Raw genomic sequence first — 25292 nt, forward strand, 5'->3', positions numbered from 1 at the left:
ATTCCTCTGCCTTTTACTGTGCATGAAGTGGGATACCACTAGAAGACCTGGAGCAGAGGAGAACCGTGCTCTAATATTTTAAAGGAAAACACTGGCGACTATGTCAAGAATAGGCTGTAGGGCTACAAGGGCAGAAGCAGAGACCAGTTACTTTATACGAGATTTAGACCAGAATGGGGTAGTGAAGGTTAAAAATGGTTGGATTTCGGGGCGCCTGGGTGGCTCAGTCGTTAAAGCATCTGCCTTCCGCTCAGGTCATGATCCCAGGGTCCTGGGATCGAGCCCTGCATCAGGCTCCCTGCTCTGCGGGAAGCCTGCTTCTCCCTCCCTCACTCCCCCTGCTTGTGTTCCTGCTCTCGCTGTGTCTCTCTCTGTCAAATAAATAAATAAAATCTTAAAAAAAAATGGTTGAATTTGGGATGTATTATTAATCGCAAATTAGTATTTTTAAAACATAAATGGGGCTGTGCCATTCCTCAACTCAAAAGCCCTTCAACTGCCCTTTCTTCCCACTGCACTTCATGTAAATGAAAAATCCTTAATATGGCCTAAACAGCTCTGTAAGATCTGGTCTCTGCCTAACTTTCTAGCTTCATCTCACTTCTCGGTAATCAAAATCCATTCTGGCCATACTGACCTTTCAGGTTCTCTACTACCCCAAATTCTTTTCCATGGGGCAGGGCTTCTTGCATACTGTTCTCTCAGCCTGAAATGCCCTTCCCACTCATGGCCTTGTTTGCATGATCCCCGGGGCTCTCACATTTCAATTCTCAGCTTAGTAAATTCACTTCCTTGAAGAGATCTTCCCCAACATGTCACTCTGAATTAGCTTTACCCCTTTCCCCCATTATATTCTCTCCAAGTACCCCAAAGGGCTTTTCCTTTATAGGGCCCACCCTGGTTAGTAATGATAACACTGGTTTAATTATACTTAATGGTTAATGTTTGTCTCTCAAGACTGGGCTATGGAGAGCAGAGACCACTTCTGTTTCATTTACCATCACATTCTCAAGGTGTGACACAACACCTCATACCTAGCAAGTACAAAAAATAATTTTTGAACAAATGATAGCGCTTTCATCCCAGCTCTGCCAGATATAATCTAATCACTTAAGTTCTCAGGGCCTCAACATACTTTTCCCCTTTTTTAATCTTATGACTATAAGAAAGTCATAGAAACTAGAGTAAATGAGGCAAAGAAATAGGAAATCACAAAAGTTTTAAGAACAGTTTTTCTGAAGTGGTCAGGGAGTGGGAGAGAGACAAGGGAGGGCCTTGACTGTTGGGTTATTAAGTTCAGACTTTATTCAGTGGCCAAATGAAGGGGTGTTGAAGGCTTTTTGAGCTTTACCACGCTACAAGCAGAACAGTATATTTGGAAGATTAAGCTCTCTGTGGTGTATAACTAACTGAAGAAGAATCTGAATGCAAAAATTTAATTAGAATCTAAATGCAACAAGTACTTCTGCTCTTTCTGCCATCTTGGAGCCTGTGGAGGCCTGTTGGGAATAGAGCTTCTAAAATGACAAATATGTCTGAAAGGCTATGGTCCAAGGCCATTTTTGCTGGTGATAAGTGGGGTCTCCAGAACAAGAGGGAACACGCAGCTCTTCTTAAAATTGAAGGTGTTTATGCTCGAGATGAAACTGAATTCTATCTAAGGCAAGAGACGTGCTTATGTGTACAAAGCAAAGCACAACACAAGTGACTGTTGGTGGCAAACTGAACAAAACCAGAATAATCTGGGGAAATGGAACGCGTGCTCATGGAAAGAGTGGCATGGTCCCTGCCAAATTCCGAAGCAACCTCCCTGCTAAAGCCATTGGCCACAGGGTCCCTGTGATGCTGTACCCCTCAAGGATTTAAACTGACCGAAAAGTAAATAAAGGTGTAGATTTGTTCTCTTGTATTTTCGTTAAAACAAAACAAATGCAACAACTACTTCTGACAGTGGGGAAGCCCCGAAAGAAATGCCAGTCATTAAAAAAAATTTTTTTTTAATTAGAATCCATAGTTTTAAAAGGTAGTTGAATATAAGAACACAAATATATATTTCTCCTTACATATTAAGATTCCTAGCATTATTATTTAATGACTAAATTAAGCTTACGTTTAATTATATTTTATACAGAAAACAAAAAGGGACCAACAATGGAAAATACTTTCATTTTCCCGTTCATTCATTACTTACAATGCAACCAGATTAATCTTCCAAAAGCATGGCTCATATCCTATTACTCAAAAAACTTTAGTGGCTCCCCACTGTCTACTGAAATAAGTCCAAACACCTTGGCCTGGTATTTAAGACCCTATACAAACTGGCCCCAACTTATTTGCTTTTACTCCCCTATAGCCTAGCCAAATTGAACTACTTTTGCTCCAACACAGCCAGCTGCTTCTGCCTCTACCAGATCTTGGTTTACATTGTTCCATCTTTCCAAAACGCAATTCTACCTCCCACTCCTAATCCACCTGTCAAAATCCTACCTTCCTATTTAAGGACCCAGCTCACGTGCTACTGCCAGTCTCTCTCCAGCCCCCCTCAAGTACGACATGACTTCTCCTTCTACAGACACCCATAGCCCCAGTGCTTTGTAACTTACTACATTCTTATATTGAATGACTTTTTCCTTGTATGTTTGATCTTCCTGATTAAATCATAAATAATTTCTAGCCCCTTCCTTTTGTGAAAGAAAGATGGGTACTTATGTACACAAAATTAACAACTGTATTTACAAGTTGTAAACTGTTCTAAGAGCCTATTCCTTTTGAGGGCAGGAACTGTTTCTGATTTATCTTTTGTTTCTTGCAATTCTTTGAACGAAGCGTGTACTTAAATATCTTTGTTGAATAAAACTTAAAAATTTTAAGTTGAATATAAATTTGCCCTTTCTCACTCAGGTCTTATTCACTGAGCCACATTAAAAGAAAGAACAGGGGCACCTGGGTGACTCAGTCATTTAAGCATCCGACTCTTGATTTCAGCTCAGGTCATATCTCAGGGTTGTGAGATCAAGCTTGTGTTGGGCTGCGAGGGATTCTCTCTCTCCCTGTTCCTCGGGCCCTCCCCCACGCCCTGTCTCTAAACACATACACACACACACACAATTATTAAGCACCTGCAGTGTAGTTAGCTACTGTGCTAAGAGACAGTGCAGACGATTACAAATAACTATAAAATACCAGCCCTGTCCTAAGAAGCTTATTACAGTATTGTTAGGAACATAAGACAATTTCCTCAGCAATCAGAAAAATAATAAAAGTGCTATCAAACAATTAAATTCTAAACTATGAATTTCCAAAGAGCTGGAATGGATAACAGGTGCCATGGGAGTCTAGGATGGAGGGACCGCAGGCTGGCTAGCCCCGACGAAGAATGCTTCTGAGAGGCTTAGCTAGACAGGCAAGGAGAGGCAAGACTACCCAAAACGATGTGTTCCCTCGGGTTGCTCCAACAGTCATATCCTCCCACATTTTGGTTTAAAAAATAATAATAACCCATGCAGAGCACCGGGTCTCTGACCTAAAACTGTACATGCTCACTGGTCCCATTCACTTCACACAGAAGTCCTCTACTAGCCCTCAGATGTAAAATTCAGAAATTTGAAAACACATTTTCCAAAACAGAAAAAAATAATGTTCTACATTTTCCTCACATGCAATGTGAAGGGAAAGAAGGAAAGCTCAAAGAGGGCCATTTTAGGAAGCCAAATTAAAATTTTTTTTAAAGAATCATAAAAACGTTCTTTATTTTAGAGCTAACAATTACATTTTGAGAGTTTGTTCCATGAAAATAATAAAAAGTTATCTGTAAAAGTGTTCAATATATATATTTTTTAATTAATTAATTTTTTTTTTATGTAGTGTTCCATGGTTCATTGTTTGCGTATAACACCCAGTGCTCCATTCAATAAGTGCCCTCCTTAATACCCATCACCAGGCTAGGCCATCCCCCCAGCCCCCTCCCCTCTAGAAGCCAAATTAAAATTTAAAAACAAACTACAATAAATTTTATGGCCCCAGTCTGACTCATTCTAAAAAGTACCTCCTTAAACATCAGTAATTAGTTGACTTGAAGTCACTGTTCAAATGTTTCAGATTAGAAGAGTCACTTTTAAACGCATTCAAATGAGAGAGAGCTAGTGGTTTAAAGTTCAGACCCTCAGGCCAGCTGGACTGGGTTCATAATCTCAGCTAACCAGGCTTCCTCTGTGCCTCAGTTCATTCATCTCTAAAATGAGAACAAAAAACAGCTAACTCATTGTATGGTTATGAGACCAAATAAACTAATGCATTAAAGCACTAAGTATAGTAATCTAGCACATAGTAAACAACCAAAAGACCTACCTACTATTATTATTATCCAAAGGAATTAAGGACACTAACTCACTAACTCAGTCAGGACTACATAGGCAATAATACATTTTAACAGTCCCCCCTTATCCCTGGTGGATACTTTCCACCACTTCCACCAGATGCCTGAAACCTCAAGTAGTACAGAATCCCGGCATGTTTTTTTTTTTACATACATACATAACTATGATAAAGTTTAAGAACTAGGCACAGTAACAGCTTAACAATAACTAATAGCAAAATATAACAATTATAACAACATACTGCAATAAAAGTTATATGAATGTACTCTCTCAAAGTATCTTACTGTACTATACTCACCCTTCTGTGATGAGGCCATATGATAAAATGCCTACGTGATGAGATAAAGTTAGGGGAATGACGTAGGCACTGTGATGTAGCATTAGGCTACTACAGACCTTCTGACAAGAGTCAGAAGGCGGATCATCTGCTTGGGGACCATGGCTGACTGTGGGTGACTGAAACCACGCAAAGCAAAACCACAAATGAGGGCAGATTACCATAGTAAACAAAAAGTATCAGCTTCAAAAGTGAAAGCTAGGTATTTCTACTGTGTAGGGGCCCAGGGTAGGCTGCCCCAAAATGCGCCCCTTTGGCATAAAGATTATTTCGAGTTAAAAGTAATAAAAACCCAGCAGATGCAGGAAAGACTCTGCCTTCTCCATAACTGCCTAGATTTACATTGGAAAGGAGAGCCTGCAACAGGAAGAGAAGCATTAACAGAGGCCCCCTTTACCCAAGGAACTCATTCATCTGCGTAACAGAACAATCTCGATTTTCCCAACAAATCCATTCACCTTTTTGCTAAGGAGTTTTCTCAGGCCCCTCCCTTTTTCCTTAGCTCCTAGAAACTTCCTGTTGCCTCACTGCCTTCAGAATTTCCTATCTCTGTGGATTCCCCATACGTACATCTATTAAATTTGATTTTCTACTGTTAATCTGTCTCATGTCAATTTGATTCTAAGTCTAGCTTAAAGGACCCAGAGGGAGGTCTTCCTCCCTGACATTATATATGAAATTCACATTAAAGGAAATGCAGAACCTATGTACACATAGAAACTCAATGTATGACAGAACTGACATTGCATAAAAGCAGAGGAGAGGAAAAAAAATTCAACAAATAGCATTGGAAGAACTGTAAATCCATATAAATGCCCTGACCTCACACCATACACAAAAATAAATTCCAAGTTGATTTATGACCAAAACGTGAAAAAACAAACTTTATAACTTCAAGAAAAGATAAGATTTTGAACATGGAGAACGAAAGAAATGTTTTTTTAATAAGGCATAAAAAAGGCTGAAAATCCAACAGTATTAAAATTAAAACCTTTTTGTTAATCACAAGTCCACTGAAGAAATGCAAAGGCAGGGGCGCCTGGGTGGCAGTCAGTTAAGCTTCTGACTCTAGTTTTCTACTCAGGTCAAGATCTCAGGGTCATGGGACTGAGCCCCACTTCTGGCTCTGCACTGTGTGCTCTGCGCAGAGTCTGCTTGTCCCTCTCCCTCCCTCTCTGCTCCTCTCCTCTCCTTCTCTCTCAAATAAATCAATAAAATCTTTTCAAAAAATAAATAAAAATAAATAAAAATTTAAAAATTTTTAAAAATGCAAAGACAAACCACAGACTGGGGAAGGATGTTATAACACATAAAACCAACAAAGGATTGGAATCCAAAAAATTCCTACAAATCATGAAAGACAAAACAATCCAATTAAAAATGGGTAAGATACGTTAATTCGCAATTCACAGAAGAGACACAATGACCAATAAGCATATGAAAAGGTGCTTATCTCATTAATAATAAAGAAAATACAAATTAAACCCTCTATGCCATTTCACAGCCACTGGGACTGCCAAAAATGAAAACTTCTTGGCAAAGATGTGGAACAGGGAGAACTACACTACCAGTAGGAATGTAAATTGATCCAGTCACTCTGGCAATATCTAGTCAAACTAAAAATGGGCATACTCTACAACACAACAATTTCACTTCCAGTTTACATATGAACATACACATTTGCACATGCATACTCTCTCTCACACACATACACACATTAGTGAAACTCTTGCAGCACATGTACCCAGCAGCATTGCTTCTAAGTGCCAAGAACTGAAAACAGTAGACATGTGCATTAATAAAAGAATGTGCCAGTTCCTAGCCTCAGCCTCCAGGCCTTGCACACTTCCTTCTCCTTTCCTATTACCCTGCTCAGTTGCCTGGTGAACAACATTGGGCTAACCTTCTGCAGGATAAAACATGTGAAGCAGAAACAAGCTGTCTCCACCAAAGCACCCTGACCTATCCAAACCTGCGCCAGCCCCAGTGGCTAGCCACACACACATGAGCAAGCCTAGTCATGATGGGCAAGTCACCCAGCTGACCCACAGTCTCATGAGCAATATTGAAGGGTTGTTATTTTAAGTCAGTAAGCTTGGGGGTTTGCTACAAAGTGACAGATAACAGATACATAAAGGGATTAAAGTGATACATATTAATTTGAATAAATTTGATAAATAATATTACATGTAAAAAGCTGCACAAAATATCTTATCATATATATGTTTTATTTTTTTGTTTTATTTATTTATTCATGAGAGTCAGAGAGAGAGAGAGAGAGAGGCAGAGGGAGAAGTAGGCTCCCCGCCCAGCAGGGAGCCCGACACGGGACTCGATCCCAGGACCCTGGGATCATGACCTGAGCCGAAGGCAGCTTAACCATCTGATCCACCCAGGTGCCCATATATATATGTATGTTTTAAAAGCATTGTTTAGAGTTATACTATATATGTATGAAGAATGATGGTTACCTGCAGGTTTGGAGAAAGGAAGATGCCACTGGGGAGAGGTACACAGGGGCTTCAAGCTTCCCATAGAGACCCTCCCTAAAATCACAATCCTCCCAATACACTCTGTCCTATATTCCCTACTCTGCTTTATTTTTCTACTTAGCACTTAAAATCAGCTAATTCCATAAAAACAGGGATTCGTACTGTGTTTGTAGCTCCCAGAATAATGATTGGAGCCTTTTAATTTAAGGCTCCCAGGTAACTAAAATGCCCACCCTAGACCGAGAATCACCACCTTGGTAAGAGTTAGTGCCATGGTAAAAGTTAAGGACAGGAGTTGGCAAACTATAGACTGCAGGCAAAATCTGGCCTGCTACCTGTTTTATATGGTCCACAGGCTAAGAATAGTTTTTACAGAAGAACATTTCAACTGATTTGATAACAGGGAACACTAACTTTGAACCCCAATTAAGTGAAATGTTATCCCCCCACCCAAATAATCCTATTATTCTCATTAACAGACCTACATCAGGGATGCCTGGTCATGATCCCAGGCTCTTGGGGTTGAGTCCAGCATCTGCTCCTCGCTCACTGGGGAGCCTGCTTCTCCCTCTCCCACTCCCCCTGCTTGTGCACTCTCTCTGTGACAAATAAATAATATCTTAAAAAAAAAATAGACCTATGTCACAAAAATTTTTACTCAATTACTGTGTTTTGAATTTCAGTAACTAGAAATGCACGGAAACTTGTTTTTTCTCTTGTTATTGGAGTATCTACATCAAAAAAAAGTATCTATATCATATTTTTGAAATGCCTCAAAATGAGCTTAAAAGATTCAGCATTTGGCCCTTGACAGAAGAAGTTTGCCAGCCTCCAAGTAAGAGCAACAACCATTTAGAATCCTGTGTACATTGAGGCAAGTTCTTAAACTTCTGGTGTGTTCGTTTCCTTATCTGTTATCTACTTCAAAGAGTTGTTAGAAATAATAATAGAAGTAAAATATACAGAACACACCTGACCACTTAGGAAAGGCTCAATAAACAGAGGATATTATTATTAGTGAGGAAAAAAACAAAAAGTAAACAAAGAAAATGCAATTATATAATGATTTGCAATTTACAGTAAATGTTATGAAGGAAATAAAGGATAGAGACAGATAATAACCAGGATGCCAAAAAGTGCCTAAGGATCCCATTCAGAAAAGGAATAAATACGAAGGAAATATGATGGGGAGGAGTTGCTGATTCTTGTCCCCTTAAGTCACTGCCCCCAAAAGATGGAGATGTACCCAAGGCATGAGAAATAGCAAAAAATGAGGTAAATTTTGGGGCACCTGGGTAGCTCAGACGGGGAAGCGTCTGTCTTCGGCTGTTCATAATCCCAGAGTCCCACGACAGAGCCCCGCACTGAGATCCCTGCTCATTGGGGATTCTGCTTCTCCCTCTAAACCTCCCCCCTCTCGTGCTTTCTCTCTCTTTCTCTCTCAAAAAAGAAAATAAAATCTTTAAAAGAAATGAGGTAAATTTTATCTGTGGTTACTTTTGGAGCTACAATACGACTGGGGGCAGCAGAGCATACTGGTTAAAAGTGGGGCATGAGAATCAACATGCCGATGTTCAAATCTCAGTTCTAAGATTTATAGCTTAGCTTTAGGTGGGTAAGGTATTTAATCTAAATTTCAGGATTTCTCTTCTGTAAAATGATGGTTAAAAACACCATCTGCATTCTAAGACTCCTGTGTATTGAATAAGATAACAGAGTTAAGCACAGTGATCAATAAATGATGGCATTATTACAACCAGTTGCCAAAGTCTTGTCTAAATGGATCCCTTAATATTTCCTACAAAGCCAATCATTTATAGTCTATATTTTCCATTTTCTCCAATACTCTTCTGTCTCAAAAAGTGTTTAATAAGGCTTTTATTTTATTTCTCAGCAAATTTCTTTAGATTTGAAGCTACTATATATATTCTTAGCCCTATATATTTCTAACGCTTCCAACCAAAAAATCGATATTGGGGCTCAAAAGAAAGATATTTTTCTAGGGGAAAGAATTATAGTAACTGACATTGGACCGAACTGCCATCTACTTCTCATCAGTTGGACATAGGTATATATGTTACTGTAGTGTTCTTCCTCGTTTTTATTTTCCATAGAACAAATAAAATAGAGTCCCTGCCTCAAAAGAGGTTGTTTTTAAGTTATCTTTCTGCTGCTCATATGAGCATTTGCTGGTTTTCCTGTTTAAATCAAAGAAAAAGTAGTGCCAATGTCAGATTTTAAAGTGAGAGACCATTTGATGCCCAAAATGAGACATGATACCTCAGCACTACCTATTCTTGTACAAAACAATAAATGGCTCCCTGCAGGACACAGTCTACAGCTCACCTACCCAACTTAATAACAATCTTATCACCAAAAGTACCTTGAGCAATAGATAGCATCAAGAAGTGGCTCTGTTATAAATTTAGGAACAAAATTAAAGGTCCTAGGGAGACATTTTCCACAAGCAATCCAGACAGTGAAAAGGCACTGCCACATTCAAACTGGATTTTACTGCTTTATAAGTATCTCTCTCCCTGAAGCAACTCAAAATTATGACTGCCTCAAAATAAAGATTTGTGTAGCTATAACCAGTGTATCCAGACCCTAATATATCAATAGATATGCACTGAGGCTCTTCAGAGCAGGAAAATCATTGTACTGCTATATCCCAAAGAGTTTTTCAAATACCATCACCAAAAGGAAAAAAAAAAAGTCATCTCTCCCTTTATCCACAGGCAGCTCATCAAAAGACCATCATTTTTTTTTAACTCTTCTGTTAGCATAAGTAAGATAATATGGTATAAAAATCACTGAGCTGGAAGTCCAAGATCTGAATTCTAGTCTCAGCTATTACTTGTCAGATGCTTGATCTTTAACAAGTCACTTAATTTCAGTTGTTTTCAACTTAGGAACTCAAAGTTATTTGGTGTGAATATGTTCAAAAATTTTTCAGCTAAAAATTCCTGCTATTTCCACCATTTATTCTCCTGTCTCAAAAACAACAACAAATCATTATCATTTCTCTATCAGTTAAGGATCCTATCAATTTCAAGGCACAGGAAACCTAGCACAAACAGATGAGTAAAAAAAGGAGGGGTATCCCAAGTAACTGGAACAGCCAGAAGCAGACCGTTATTACCGACCCTCAAGCAGTATCTTCAAGACCTGATTTCTCCCTCTCCCTCTCTCTCTTTCCCTCCCCCTCCCCCAATTTGTCTCTCTTCTTATTTGGACTTTATTCTTGGGCGTCACATGGTAGCAACGAACTACAGCCCTCTTGCCTTTCATCAGCCTGGGTTTAGGTTCAGCAAGGATACTTCCTCCCATTTTGCTCCAGCAAAAAACAGAAGCTGCGGTTGACTTCACTTGAGAAACCATCCACCTGAACTGATCACTTGCCTGGGAGAACACAATCCTAAATGCCAGAGCAGAGTTGGCACCACCCATCAGGGAGGGACTAAAAGTGGGAAGGAGTAAGACCCTCCACACAAAACAGATGTTCTTTACACCTTCTCCTACCCAAGGTAAATCCCTCCACTGAGGCTCCATTGCCGTTTCTCTCCCCCCTCCCATTGGCTATATCCCCACCCCATTATCTTCTTCCAAAACGTAATGAGCCCTTTAAACCTTCCCCTTGATATCTGGCACATCATCCATACTCTCCATCTAAGTGAGAAATCACTTTCTTTTCCTCATCTCCTAAATCTAATCAGCCACAAATTGTCAAAGATTCCACCTCCTTAGCTTCTTTTCTCCAATCCTCTTCCTTCCCAGCTGCTTACAACCCCCTTCCCTTAACACAGGCCTCTCTCCCATCACTATGGCCCAATTGCTGTGACTGTACCTAACCCATCACCCCACCTCCAGTCTCCACTGCCCCAATATCCATGCTCCATACTGTCACCTGTATCTTTCCAAAGTTCAAGTCTAAGTCTTATTCTCCCTTCTTTATACTTTGTTTGGGGTTTCTTTTTTTTTTTTAATACTTTTTAATGTCTCCTTGTTTCTGGCAGTATAAAAACTATCTTATTTTTTTTACCATCTTCACCTTATAGTTTAATCATGCCAATTACTGCAATTTCCAAAATTTAATCAGTTGTTTCTTACCAGCCCTTCTGCTCACATTGCTCTCCAGACTGGAATTTGCCTGGGCTACTCTGTGGCTTCAAGGCATTCCCCCTACTCTAAAACACCTGGGAGAACAAGATTCAGCTAAGGTGTTTCTACTTTTTTGAAACCTTTCCTGAGGTACCTGCTCTTCTTTCTTTGTGCCCTCACTATACCCAATACAGCACCTATAACAACTTATTGCACTCACCTATTTGCAGGTAAATATAGTTCTCAAAAGCAAATATGCCTTAGGATCATCTGAAAAGCTCTAAAAAACAGAGGCCTGAATCTACACCACACTAAACATACCAAACCAGAATTAGAGCCCAGGCTTGTATACTTACGAAAAAGCTTCAAGTGAAGCAGTTAATGTTACGTGCCCCCATCTCTCCAGGCAAAAACCACTTACACATGATAATCTACTGAGGAAAACACTTCCTATTAAATATATCCAGTTCTTCAAATTGTTCCTGACAGTAGGGAAACAATAAATGTTATGGAATGTTATAGAATGTAAGTCTTACACACTGCTGTGAATTACAGTTACCAAAAATCACCCAATGGAAGAAAATTACCATATCATTTTCAGGCATCCAACTAAATAAAAATTTTTATACAAATTTTTATACACTGGGTGAGGGGGAGGGGGAAAGAGAGAGATGAAGAAATTACCTGAACCACCTTTTTCTCTGATAATCAAGAACAGAATGTTATCCTGTACGCTCAATTGCTGAAACCAAGGACCAATGTTTCTGACTTTAGCTCCAAGGTCCTCTATGATTAGGAGTACTTGCTGCTTTTTAAAGATGAATAAAATTAATACTGTCTTCTGAATTAGCTTTCTATGCAGCAAGAATCAAGATACATGTGGAACACAGCTCTACTATGAATTACAACTAGGCAATACCCAAAGAACCAGAATTACCCCCTATGTCAAATCCCATTTAAAAAATATTTTCTGCCTACTTTCAGGGCCAAACACTAGTTTAGGGTATATTAGTAAGGAGAGTGGCTGCCCTCAGGAAGCTGAGACTCAGGTACACTGCCGCTAAAGAACATTAGCAGTGGTGCTCAAAGAGAATGGAGACTACTAAAAGTTTTATCTGTATTCCATCATAACCTTTAAGTTAGATTAATATTCTTATAAAAAAATTTTGTAAAGATTTTATTTATTTATTTGACAGAGAGAGAGACAGCGAGAGAGGGAACACAAGCAGGGGGAGTGGGAGAGGGAGAAGCAGGCCTTCCGTGGAGCAGGAAGCCCGATGTGGGGCTTGATCCCAGGACCCTAGGACCATGACCTGAGCCGAAGGCAGACGCTTAACAGCTGAGCCACCCAGGTGCCCCTCTTATAAAATGTTTTTAAAGAACACTAAGGCATTTTCCTGGTTTGAGGTGGATTATCCAAAGTTTTCCTCTTGAAAAAAAAAAAGTTGCCTTATTTTTTTTTCTAGTTGCATCATAAAAGCAGAGAGCAAATAGGAAAAAATGAAATAGTAACAGCAAAGACATTAAAATTTCCTTCAGCCAATATGTTTTATTCTTTTCCAGAAACATTGAGACAAACAAACCTAGCACCAAGTTAAAAAAAAAAAAAATCCAGGAGGAAATGTATTTCCTTAAAATAAAAAATCCTTAATATAGGGGTGCCTAGGTGGCTCAGTCTGTTAAGCAACAGACTCTTGATTTTGGCTCAGGTCATGATCTCAGGATTAAGGCCCACATCTGGCTCCGCTCTCAGTGCAGAGTCTGCTTGCCCCCTTCTTCTGCTCCCCCTGCTCACACTCGCTCATACCCACATGCGCTCTCTCTCTCTCTCTAAAATAAATAAATAAAATCTTTAAAAAAAATCCTTAATATAGTTCCAAGTTTCACTCTGGGGTAAAAAAAAACCTAGAAAAATAAAGGATGAAACATGTTAGTGGGGGAAAAAATGACACCTTGTTGTACAGAGAGTAAATTCTCAGAGGCTAAAAGTTGTGTCTCTGACCCTCAAATACAAACTCTTGGGCTGATGAGAGATAAAAGCATAATTCAAACCATTAAAAGTAAGTACTATAGGTTCCCTTTTGAAGTGAAACTCTTGGCCTCATAAGTGAACTTGTCCCTTGATGATCAAGTTTGTCCAAGTTTCAGACATATTTCATTAGCAAACTCATCATAACGGGCTCTTTGGGCCAGTCCATTTAAAAATATGCATTGTAATGAAAACCGTACTGCAATAAAACAAGGCCATTTTTTAAAAACCCGAAGGCCCAACTAGATTATGTAAATTTGAATTAAATACATACATAAATCAGTCAATACCCAAAGCTCCTGGCAAAATGCCAGCCAGCAGTCTTTGGCATAAGAAATATTAGAAATGCCATCCTAGAGGGATATGTGCTTTTTTTTTTCTAGCGTCAACACATATCAGAATGAAAACTATAAACTAGTCATCCACGTTAACGTGACGCTGCTGTGAGCAAGAAAACTATCAAATGCAGTTACACTCTGAATTTTTTTAACCTTTTCTATTGGCCAGAAATACTATTCATTTGGCCACTTGTGGCTCAGTTATGAACATTCTTGCATTTGGAGTTTGCAAAAAAAGTAAAAAACCAAACCTAATAAAAGCTGTAACTTCATTACTACACAATTATACAGAACACAGATAATTATCTGGTTTGTGCTCTCAAATTATCAACAATGGAGATTATTATGGGGCTAGTTCCCCTTCATGGTGAGAAAAAATTAACACTGAAAACAGATTTGGGAATCTTAGGTCCCCCTACAAAATTTCGTGTTAGCAATTCCTGCATGGGCTTCTTCAATATGGAAAACTATACAGGAATTAAGTTTGGATAGCACTTTGGAAAAGCACACTTGAATTCCTCAAGTCTTTCAGGGAGGAACTCGTGCGGACTGCTGTTTTGCAGGTATATTCTACAAAGAAACTGCAAACATCTGTGCTTCTCCTCATTTGCAAAGACATTAACACATGAAACCTGAACTACTGGTTCTAAATATAGTCTCTCCAGAGGTGTCTGTTCAGATAATCCTAATAGCAAATAGGATGGCCTTTATTTGTAGAAGCATCTAGAGGGATCTTGTTATGACATAAAAAGATAAGAAAGCACATTTAAAAACGTGGAGAAAACTGCCAACCCTTAGAAAAGAAATACATTTTGACTTAAATAATCAATGTATCAAGAAGAAACAGGAAAAGTTTAATATTACTTAGGTCATATCTATTTTCTCACACTTGTCTCTTAATGACAAAATACAGAAAAGTATTTTACATTATACATCATGAAGCTTGTCATACCATATATTCAGTGATGACAAAAAATGGTATGATGTCTTCACTCACTTTGCAAAGCCTATTATGTCAAGCAGGAAACACCCTATAGTCAGAACAACAAGCTCAGGCTGTCAAACCAGGAGAATTTCTAAGTATGACCTTTTAATGGAAAAATGCAATTTTCCTAGTACCTGATATGGAGAGAACATGAAAGAAAATCAAAATTAAAATTTCCCACTAGCATTAATTAAAATTCTCTAAATTCTGTTTCTCTCCATACTCAGGAAAATATTGATAAATATTGTCTCTAATTTTCTGAGGTACAAATGAATTCAAGATTAGTTTTAAAGCTAAAAACCTCATAGTCTGCTCATGAGATTTTCTTATAATACCTCTCTCTGTTTCACACACACACATCAATCTCACTATTATCTGAAACTGTTGTTGGTTAAATCTTTACTGATCTCCTGAGGAACACAATTCTGAAACTACTAAAATAACACAGTAACTTGTTTTTATAGAATCCTAGCAAAATAAAGTCTGTGTATTCATTTTTAATCTAATCTAAACCTAAGTAGGAAAGGTAACAAAATTTGAAGAAATAAAATAACTTACAATAAAAGTAGACAGGGTGTTAAGATATATTTTTAAAATAATGCTCTAGTACACCAGAAAACTGAAGTATGTAATATATTCCAGGCACTTAGAGTTCCTCTGTGAGATTACTAGAAACCATTTTTTAGAGTCGGTTTGATGCATTCTGTTGATTTAAATAAAAAAAGGGGGGGCTTCCAGAGTCCACTAAAAGTACAGTTACGCCCAAAGCTCATAGAAAACCAACAGAGTGTACACAACCTTTGTTGCTTATGTACATCAATGTTTAATCCCAAAGTACTATCCTTTCGGGGGGAGGCTAACAATAAACTAATTCTCTCAAACATAGGATTACATTTTTTCCTGATGTTCCTGTGGTGACATCCTCAAAAATAAAAGTACTATTAAGCATCATTTTCCATTTTTACTAAATTTAAACACCGTAATTCAAATTTTGATAAGAATCTACATACAAGAACAACAAAAAGAAAACAATATTTCCCCAGCCGTGATTACTGCTTTCTTTCTACCTGATCCAGGTGAACATTCCCCAAACCTATCAGCATAATTCAAACACTCTGAACTAAAGATGAGTGTCCATCCACATCTTCATCTCATATCCTTTTCTCTTCTTTGATTTTTGGAAAGAAAATGCCAGAACAGATGCCCAGAATGACAGATAAGGTCAAAATACTGCTAACATGAGTAGTTACGCTAGGAAATATACCAAAAAGAAGGCACAACAATCTGATCAAACAAATAATGTTCCTTGTCACTGAAGCCTTTGCATTATTCTATGCAAACAAAAATAAAATGTCAATTACAAAAGTAAACACATCCCCATTAATAAAATGAGTATCTTCCATCTAACAGCTAGCAAGGGGCAGAGATAATAAAGAGCATTTTTGCAAATTCTGCATTCATTCTTTCATGGCTCATCACAGTGCTCACTGCACACACAAGGCCCCTCCACACCCTAGGGAATCAGTATCCTGTCACTCACACCTATGGCCAAATCTTGAACCCCATCACCACCCAGAACTCTTCTTCCTCTAACACCTTAAACTCTCTCAATGCAACCCCACTCCTCCTGGATCTGTCACTCCCTCAATCCCATTAAAGACCTACTATTCTCCAACTCAACAAGTCAGTTAGGCAGACCTCCTGCCCCCCACGTTCCCTGAGACCATTAATTTGCTCCTTTCTTCACTTCCATCTCAATTCCATGGAGACCACAAGGTCCATTAATGACTTTCTTGTCAATATTTTCCACTCCTTTGCTTCCTTGTCCTTCTGCTGTACATTCCAACAAAGCTCCCAGTCCTGGCAGATTCCATCTGACTGCCTTCTCCACTTATACACTTTGGGCTTCCAAGCACTATTAGCAAAATTAAAAATAGAAGGCACAGCCCTACAGGCTGGTCCTCCACAATCCAGTAAGTGTCCTCATGAATCTTTCTTTAGAACCCATATTTCAATGGGTGGAGGAGGGAATTAAAGGCATATAGCAGATGAAGAGAGTTTATGAGTTTATGAGTTTACATTATATTCAAAGAAGCTTGGAGAAAAGGAAAGAAAAGAAGGAAAAGGCTGCTATGCAAGGGAGCCGAAATAAAGTTGGATCACGCTGAGGTTTAAGAGGGCTGGTAACTGGGGCAAGTTTGGAGGCAAGGAGAAGATAAAGATGTCCAACATTCCTCCAGAAGCAGAAAGAAATGGATAGGATCCATTGCTTCACGCTTTACGAAAATAATATATTTGCTTCAGAAATACAAGTTAATTAAAAGGGGTTTATCTCCAATGCAACCCATAGTTTAACTTCTTGCATAGTAAAAGCCCAAACTCTGAAATCAGACAGCCTGGGTTTGATTTCCAGCTCTTCAATTCCTAGCCATGTTATTTCCTAGACAAGTTATTGCATCTTTCTGTGCCTCAGTTTCCTCATCTGTAAAATGGGGATATTTATAATACCTATGTAACAGGGTGGTGTGAAAATGAAACAAGTTAATACACAGAACATACTTGGAATGGTGACTGGCACATAATAAGCAGCATATGGAATGTTAGCTATTCTTCTAGCTAAAAACTTAAAATACTATTTAGATATTCTTGTGCCCAGTGCACTACAGAGAATGTAGTGGACTTCCCTGACCCCCATATCTCCAACCTAATTTCTATTAGCCTTCTGGGTCTTCTTTGATGCATCTCCCCTGGCTCTTCCTCTCCCTCCTCCCTGCTAAACAACTGGGTTAAGTGAATCTCTATTTGTCCAGAGCACACTGGGTTTACTTTCTCACAGTATCTATCAGGGTATTATAATTTCCATTGATACATCTGTCTTCCCCCTCCCCCAAACTGAATTGTGAGTTCTTCCAGGATGGGAGCCGCCTTTTCTAATTAAAGTTCAGGGGGTTTAAGAGTAAGTGATGTATGTAAATCAGTATAACATTGTATTCAATGGGTAACAATGAATTAAAATAAATAAATTTATTAAAATAAATGAATAAATCAGCTATTCTAGTCTTAGAGGATTGTTTTCCGCAAGAGAGCAAACAAGTTCATCTACTAACTTAATGTCTATCATTTATAAAATGTGCTACAGTTAAAACTCTTAAGTTAAGAAGATATAACTACCCCAAGTCCTTAAAGAGCATTGCACTCCAAAGAATTACCACACACAAATTTCCGCAATATTTCTAAATTCAGAATATACAAGCACATTACTCAAACAACTTACACACATATTACTCAAACAACTAAGTCTTTCCAAAATAAATCTGATAATGGTTTAAAAGAAGTAAAACTGTTACATACTTTGGAAAGCAAAATATACAACTTCCAACCACACAACCTTTCATAAACCATAGTGCATTCTAATACCAGAAATTGATACTTCACCCTCACTGGTGATCAGAAACTGACAAGTGTCCATTGTTCTCTCTCTGCATAAACCTCAAAAAAACCCCTGAAGGCAGAAAAATTTAAACATTCAAAATATGAATGGTTTGTATGCTGTAATTATTGCACCTGCACTTTTTGTTTAAGCTAACTTTTTAAGCACATCTTTTCAACATATGTATGTAAAACATGTATCAAAGCCAAGCTATTTTTCCTTTTCTTGTCCAATAAGTCATAAAGATTTATTATACTTACATTACTGACCAACAACAGAATTCCTAACCACAAGTTAACTGTATGGTAGAGTATGTATCCTAGATTATCATATTAGGGGTAGGAAAAAAGAGAACTTACAAAATCCCATGTTCCCAGCTACTAAGAAAACAGAAGCCTCATAAGTACTATATAGCTCAAAACTGAAAGTCAATTGGGGATGTAGTATTTTCAGAAAATTTGAAACAATACACAAAAGAGGGAAAGAGGAAGAGATCTGAAAGAGGGAAAAGTTGGGAAGAGAAAATGAAATTTTCATATCCATTCTTTTTTGGATGGCAAGATTTAGCATAGCTTTGGTCATTCATTTTCTTTCTACCCCAATGCAGGGCATCTTAAGACATTCTGAAGATAGACAGAACCTTCTTCATCATGGCCCCATTTACCAGATAAGGAAATTTTTGCCCATAGAGATTAAGACCACGGAAGTAACAGTGGCAAAATGGGTAGTGGAAACTTTTCCAAAATTTGGACAAGAAACCAAGCATTCTGGCTTCTCAGGTCCTACAAGGATAATGCAATGTTAGTTAGATTCTATTTTTCCATCTGTCAATCAAGTACCCTGAGTACCTGCATTCTTTCCTCCTACTAATGACATGAAGTTTCAATGACTACGATAAAATTGTGCTTTGTGTTCTCACAGCAGCTATGATAAATTTCAGAGATGTTTTGGCTTTTATAACATTTGCTATTCTTCCTGTTATGTTTGTGTCATTTCCTTAAAGATGCTGCTGGGAAACGGCTATGTAATAAATATGTAATATTAGGATCCCTGCAAGGTGCGGTACCCCACTCTGGAGGTCAGTAGCTGCTGTTGCCTCAGGCCACCCTGCAGCTGCCCCTGCTGAGCCAAGGCCACCAGGCTGCAGAACATGGCTATTCCCCAGCCAGGCCCCCCACTCCTGTCCTGGCCCGGCCCACCTATATGGGGATTTTTTCTCAATAAATATCTGTACAGTACTGTAAATGTGTTTTCTCTTCCTTATGATTTTAACATTTTTCTTTTCTCTCCAGGTGCCCTGGAATAAATCTTTAAAAAAAAAAATGAAAAATAAAATCTACTTTGCAAAGAATAAAAGTTATATAACACTAAACATGGTGTTGACTTTATTGTCTTATTTGATATCAGAAAATTTTGCCTTCTACAGTTTACTGCTTATCTATTGACAACATTTTAAAATCAAAGGATCCTTTTTAAATATGGATAATCATTTGCTTTGTACGTTTGTAACTTTGTATGACACATTAAAAATTACAGCACTTGTTTACACTTGCGTTTTTACCATGAGGTTCCAAGTCATCAAAAGATCTGAAAATAATAAGAAAGAGCTTATATAAATTACAAGTTCTGGGGCAGGAAAAATTTTTGGATTCCAATTTCCAGGCAACGTGCTTAGCAATTTATGTACATTATTACCACATTTAGTCCTAAACATAACTATGTAAGGAAGGATTTTTACAGGTAAATTCTCAGAGCCTAGTTTCTTTCTTTCTTTTTTTTTTTTTAAGTGCCTAAAATAATGTCTGACACATAGTAAGCATTGAAATATTTGCTGAAGGAAGAAAGGTACTGGTCAGGTATTCAAACATCAATTTGTCAGATTCCTGGGCTAGTATTCTTAATTACCATGCAATAATGCCCCAAGTTAAAAAATAAAGCAGAGATGAAAGCAGCAGCAGGCAAACGTAAGTTATATAGAAGCACTAAAGAATAAGAGATCCTTTCTCAACTCAGAGACAATTCCTCAAAATTCAACACAAATAAAGAAAGAATTCATTTTGGGATACTAAGGAACGAGAGAGAAAGAGAGAGATTATGTTTGCACATTAATAAATATGACTGATAGACCATTTTCTTAATTGATTATTCATGTAGAGATATTTATCCTATCAAAAGCAGATATCATAAATATATTACTATATCTAAAGTTTCAATTCACAGCAAAACAATTAGTACAAACTCATGAAGGTTCTTCATTTTTTCTTACTATGATAATAAAAACAAGTAACAATTCCAAATATGAAAAGTTGGGTCCACATACATCAGTTACGTTGTGGTTCCTGATTTGGAGTAATTTTACATAAAGGGTACGTAAGTAAAAGTTAAGCTATGGGAAAAAAGCATCCATTTGTTTTTCTCATCTATCTCAGGACAAAATCCAGTCAATTCTATAGCTCAGACCATCTTTTGAGATAGACTCAAGCATTTACTGTTTTGACATGTCACCAGTGTAAGAAAGTTCTGTGATTTGGGTTCTTACACCATGAACTTTTCATTCTGTTTTTCAAATACCAGTTTTAACAGTCTTTCAGAATTATCAAGGGCAAACAGCTCTTCCAAGAGGTCCAGACATAAAGCTTGGCACACACATACGTTTTAAAGATGTCCATGTCCTACTGTTTCTCTTCTATCACTGTTTTAGTGCTGAAAGTTGCATTCGTGGCATTTACTTTGTCACTAGATAAGCTGAACAACTCAGAATTGATACCTCAATGCCCCAAACAAAAAGTATTAAAGCTGGTGCTTCTTACTTCATCCACAATTAATGTCCACAATACTTTATACAAGTGCAAAGGAGTAAGCAGCGCTTAAATGCATAATTATTCCTAAAAAACACTCAACAGACAACTTCATTTCCAAATCTTTGAAAAAAGCAATTGACAATAACAGATTTTCTGCTGTTAATATCTTCCCTAACCAATCAAATAAGGAAGTCAACTAAAGTTAGCTGGAACCTGGAAGCAATACTCTTATTAAATTATTTTAAATTTAAGTTCATCAATTCCTCATTAACACTGGAAAATTACATAACTTCCCTGTGCTTCAGTTTCCACATCTATAAAACACAGATAACATTAAGTACATCATAGTGCTGAGGTGAGGATCAAATGAGGCAAAAAACAAAAACAGTGACTGGCACATGAGCTAAAAACAAACCTGATACATTATTTTATATAACACAGAACCATTTCATCTTAAGCTAATACCGCCAACTGAAATTGTTCATTAATTTTTCAGCTCAAGCAACAAAACTTGCTGCTAACTTATCTACTTATAGCAAATTTTGCTTTAAAATTCTTAGAACAGCATCACTGCATCTGCTCAATTAACTTTGCTGATATTACTATGTTTACAACCCAGCAGTACCTAGAAGCAAGGAGATTTCTGACTCCTCTTTAAAGGAGTTATTTCACCTGGCACTAGAAAAAAGCTTCTGTAGACCATTTGGAGTCCTGCCTGGAGAAGACAAGTAGGTCACAACAGAAGAGATGCTGTGCTAAGGTTACTGCTTTATACTGGCCGGTGAGAACGAGGAGAGAAGGAGGGCTGCTGGTTAACTCCCATCTCCTGGTGACAAGTTCATTACAAAACAAGGGGTCCCCTAACTCAAAAGTTCCAGAGTGGAGTTCTGAATCAGAATGCAAATTCCCATAAACATAATGTTGAAAAACTCGGGTAGGGCTTCAAACCACCACAAAAACAGTACCTTCATCAGGACACTGGAAGCATTTATTAAAGATGTCTGTGCAGCAGCACAAGAAAAAGTGAGTTAAAACAACAGATGACTTTCAATTATCTGTGAGACACTTTTCTTGGAACAAATTAACAATTACTGCACAAGCTCAGGCAAGGCATAAACCCAAGTCACTTATCTGTTGTCCCACATAAGTCCGAAATGGCAGGAATCCCTTCACTACTTAACTACTGCCTGATTTTAAATATTTTTCTCCTCCTTTAAAGCAATAAAGTTACCAAGTATATAAAACCACTCATAAATTACCTCTACATAATTGCCAGAATTCATTTCAACTCTATTCTTTCCCCTACCTTGTTAATTTCCCCACTACCCCACCCAAAGCACACATCTTGCAATTTCTTCATCCTTTCATTTTTTTATCTTTCTGACTTGAAGAGTCATTTTTTATCTTTCTGTCTTTGCAGCTGAGAATCAGGACTGAAACATTTATACTCCTAAGTGAACTGGCTATTCATACATTTTGTCCATTTTTCTCTTGAGGTATTTGTCATTTATTTTGGATGTCTAAGACCATTTAATACATTAAGAAAAAAAATTAACTCTAGGGGCACCTGGCTGGCTCAGTCGTTAAGCGTCTGCCTTCGGCTCAGGTCGTGATATCAGGGTCCTGGGATTGAGCCCTGCATTGGGCTCCCCGCTCAGTGGGAAGCCTGCTTCTCCCTCCCCCACTCCCCCTGCTTGTGTTCCCTCTCTCGCTGTATCTCTCTCTGTCAAATAAATAAATAAAATCTTCTAAAAAAAAAGAAAAAATTAACTCTATCATATAGGCTACTAATATTTTCTCCACACATTATATACATATCTGTGGATTCTTTTGGCAGGTAGAACCTTACATATTTTACACAATTAAATCTATCAAATCTTTTTATGAGTTGTGTGTCATGTCAAAAAGGCTTTCCATTCCCAAAACTAAACTAAAATTATCCCTAATTTTGTCCTAGTACTTTTCTGAGTTTTTCTTTAAACATTTAAATCTTTAATCTCTCCAGAACTCATTTTTGTGTATGGCATAAGGAATGACCCTGACACACAAATTCTTTTTTCAAACAGACAGCCAACTGCCCTGATGCCACCCTGTCCCTCTACCTAATGTCAATTTCAATCATTCCAGGCTCCTAAACTCTGGTTTAATGCTGAGAGGAAACTTCCATGTCTGCATTAAAGTGATCACTTTTCAAAGCATATTGTTGTTCAAGCAGCTATGTAATCTGCTTCTAGCATTCCCAGCACCTGCTGGAATGAAAATAAAAGGAAAAGGTGGGATGGGAGTATCAAATTTGGCTACAATGCCAAAATACAAGCCACCAGAGCAGTTTATGAGGCATGTGTACACCTGTCATATGCATTAAAATTACCCCCTGAACTGCTGCCTATGGGCAGCACTTTTAGCTATGTTCTTTTACTGTGGCAAAGCAGTAAAAACTATGCAACATAAACATACTTATTAGAACTGAGAGCTAACTATGCCTTAACAGCTTGGCCAACAAGGACAACATGAGGAGTTGAACACGTAATCCAAATATCAAGTATCAACCTTTTCCCTTATTTATAACACCTTTTAAGTAGACTATTTAACCAAGTTTTCTCTGTCAGTGGCAAGCAATGTTTTTAGAGGACAGTGCCTGGATTGACAATAGGAAAAGGAAGCCTAGAAAAGAAAAATTTTTAGGATGTGCCCAGCACCGTTCAGGGCAAAATATACCTTAGCCAGCAGAAAAGGTATGTCCTGACCATTAGCATAATTAATTAATTTCCTTGGCCTTGACCAAGGAAGAGTCATTAAGCAACTCTTCTGATTATAATTTGGCTTCTCCTAAAGCAAGATTACACACTGTTGAATGGCCAACAATTCTAGTCCACCACGCAAGTATATTTCTCATGATAGGTTAACACCAGCAAGCATTGTTTCTATTTCTGTCTGATCCTGTATTTGGTTAGAAGGAGGCCTGCCAATAAGCCTGCCAATGTGGTAACACCCCTTTGAGGGGCCACCTGAACAGCCGACTAGTCTTCCTGAACAAGACCGCCTTCTCTCTCTACACCTTCAATAATAAGTACGAACAAACAGAATTTCAAACCCAGTGCAGCCCGATATTTATTCTGAAAAAACTTCTTACTGCCAGTACTCCTGTACTAATGTGAATAGAGATACACTTCCTTCCTCAACATAAAGTTCAGAAAAGGAATATCTATAGAAGATTGACTAAAGGATACGCACTACCTCTATCCTTCTAATTATTCCAAAATCTCTTCCTCTTTTAGCTCAGACTCTGTTCTGAATTATCCTCACCTCTCCACCACATAAATGCCTTTATTTGAGGTCCTCTGATTATGTTTGGCCTATAGAGGGACATTACGAAATTTGCTGGTGCATCCATAGTAGGCTACAATGAGGCCACTGACCATTCCACAACATGGGGTCCTGTTTATAGGGCCTCAGAGGAGAAATTTCCTTCTAATCTTAGTGTCAAGGAACTGCGCTCTTCTTAAAACAAAAGTGTGTTTGCTTTTAAATGTTATGGGCATAAATGGACTAGTTTTTTTTTTGGCACCATCTAATATGAAGTTTAGAGAAATATTTATGCTCCACTGAAAGCAAATATTAGATTTTTATATTAGGCCTTTCATTTTATTTTACATCTTTATTCTGCATTTCTTGCTAGTTTATGAATCTTTAAAAAACACCTTAAATTTGGGGGGAGGGGACAAAATGAAACAAATGGAGAGTCTGCATTAATGCATCATAAGAACAACTGTCTTTTTAAATTTAAGGGGTCAGTTAAAAAGTCACATGAGAAGTCAAGGGGGAGGAAGGATTTGGAAAATAGGATGTATGGATTGAAAAAATAAAATCCAGCCAACTCTCAATTAACTGGGGAAAGAGGGAAGGGAAATTAAGAAGGGGTACAGAGAAAAGATGAGGGAATATCCCAAATTATTTATTTATTTATATAAATTAGACAAATGAAATGAGACAAATTAAAAAATGACTGTGTAAACTTAACCAAACTTACTGCATAATTAAGGTTATATACCATTCTTAGAAATGTTTATTATTCCACAGGTATCACTCAACACTGTAAAAATGTTAAAGTTGACAAAGAAAACATAAAAACTGTTTGATAAAAATGTCCAAAAGGGTACTACCTAGAAAAACAGATTGTTACCATGAGCTGTGTCTTATCTGAGCCCTTCCCCGCCTCCGCCCACCCCGCAAATACTAGGAAAAACCCTATGCTTTGCAACAATCTGAGACTACTGACCACTCAGCTTTCTAACTAACCCAGCGCGATCTAGATAGATATTTAAACTCCACAACAAGCATGATCATGTTTCTGCTGGGTAACCTCTCCTTCAAGGTTGCTGTCATCATTCCTAGCCACCAAG

General features: G+C 37.9%; 1 protein-coding gene across 8 annotated transcripts in view; it reads right to left on the minus strand.

Moving 5' to 3' along the window:
- The window catches only part of POU2F1 (POU class 2 homeobox 1), a 162510-nt gene that overhangs the window by 119380 nt on the left and 17838 nt on the right, over nucleotides 1–25292 (minus strand). For 3 of the 8 annotated variants that reach the window (XM_027610566.2, XM_027610567.2, XM_027610574.2), the window contains exon 2: nucleotides 19650–19675. The exons of 2 other annotated variants lie outside the window; for them this stretch is intronic. The gene's annotated coding sequence lies outside the window, so the exon portion shown is untranslated. Of the gene's footprint in view, nucleotides 1–19649; nucleotides 19676–21514; nucleotides 21704–25292 lie in introns of those variants that run through there. 3 more of the 8 variants (XM_027610575.2, XM_027610568.2, XM_027610577.2) reach the window with 2 other exon arrangements.

Source organism: Zalophus californianus, chromosome 10, assembly GCF_009762305.2.
Source record: "Zalophus californianus isolate mZalCal1 chromosome 10, mZalCal1.pri.v2, whole genome shotgun sequence".
NCBI classification, from domain to species: domain Eukaryota; kingdom Metazoa; phylum Chordata; class Mammalia; order Carnivora; family Otariidae; genus Zalophus; species Zalophus californianus.